We start from the raw sequence: 1560 nt of genomic DNA, 5'->3' as shown, positions 1-1560 counted from the left end.
AAGGAAGCTAATCACACAAGCTATTGTCAAGGGTGCAATTTACAGGTATCCAGTGTGACTGTAGAATTCTGCATTTTTGATTTCAAGATATGTTTCTTTTCTTTCATTTGGGGAATGCTCTGAATCTTGGAGACTTACTTTGGACCTCAGGGTATAGCACCATGAGTATAATTCCCCAGGGCAGTGTGGAGGCTGTGGTCTCGGTTCCTGATGTAAATAGGTTACTAACAAGGGCTAACAAATTTTCTTCATTGAAATAGTCAGGCCGCCGCTCCCGAGGCTGCTGCTCCTGCCGCCGCCATGCAGAGCCCGAGCCCGAGCTGCTGCCAAGAGGAGGGAGGAGGAGGAGGTGGAGGAGGCGCCAGGCCGCGGGATTGTCAATATTTAAACAGAGCGCACCATGCATGAGTACAAGCTAGTAGTCCTTGGTTCAGGAGGCGTGGGGAAATCTCTGACAGTTCAGTTTGTTCAGGGAATTTTTGTTGAAAAATATGACCCAACGATAGAAGATTCCTACAGAAAGCAAGTCGAAGTAGATTGCCAACAGTGTATGCTGGAAATCCTGGACACTGCAGTAACAGAGCAATTTACAGCAATGAGGGATTTGTATATGAAGAATGGACAAGGGTTTGCATTAGTTTATTCAATTACAGCTCAGTCTACTTTTAATGACTTACAAGACTTAAGAGAACAGATTTAACGGGTTAAAGACACAGAAGATGTTCCAATGATTTTGGTTGGCAATAAATGTGACTTGGAAGATGAGCGGGTAGTTGGCAAAGAACAAGGCCAGAATTTAGCAAGACAGTGGCTTAACTGTGCCTTTTCAGAATCTTCTGCAAGTCAAAGATCAATGATAATGAGATATTTTATGACCTGGTCAGACAGATAAATAGAAAAACACCAGTGGAAAAGAAGCCTAAAGAGAAATCATGTCTGCTGCTCTAGACCTGAAGTCAGCAGCAGCTCTGAGCCAGATTATAGAAATGAAGAACTGTTGCCTAATTGGAAAGTGCCAGCATTCCAGACTTCAAAAATGAAATCTGAAGAGGCTTCTCCTGTTTTACATATTATGTGAAGAATTTAGATCTTATATTGGTTTGCACAAGTTCCCTGGAGACAAAGTTGCTCTGTGTATATCTCTTGGAAATAAGACATAGTATTTCTCCTTTGCAATAGCAGTTATAGGAGATGTGAAATAAGATACTTGACTCTAATACAATTATACAGAAGAGCATGGATGCATTTCAAATGTTAGATGTTACTACTATAATCAAATGATTTCATATTGACGTTTTTATCATGACTCCTCCCTGTCAAGCACTAAAAAACTTGAATCATCATTCTTTATATCTGTAATGATATAGATTATGAACTCTCCTCTCAAACTCATTGCAGCAGATAACTTTTTTGAGTCATTGACTTCATTTTATATTTAAAATTATGAAAATATCATCTGTCATTATATTCTAATTAAAATTGTTTGTGCATAATGCTTTGGAAAATGGGTCTTTTATAGGGAAAAACTGGGATAACTGATTTCTATGACTTTCAAAGCTA

At 39.1% G+C, this 1560-nt stretch overlaps 1 pseudogene; it reads left to right on the top strand.

Moving 5' to 3' along the window:
- The first annotated feature begins 319 nt into the window (after positions 1-319).
- LOC110335729 lies at positions 320-1336 on the top strand (annotated as a pseudogene).
- Positions 1337-1560: the final 224 nt, after the last annotated feature.

This window comes from Mus pahari, chromosome 18 (assembly GCF_900095145.1).
Source record: "Mus pahari chromosome 18, PAHARI_EIJ_v1.1, whole genome shotgun sequence".
In the NCBI taxonomy this organism is placed as follows: Eukaryota; Metazoa; Chordata; class Mammalia; order Rodentia; family Muridae; genus Mus; species Mus pahari.
This window is presented reverse-complemented; position numbering and strand designations above follow the sequence as displayed.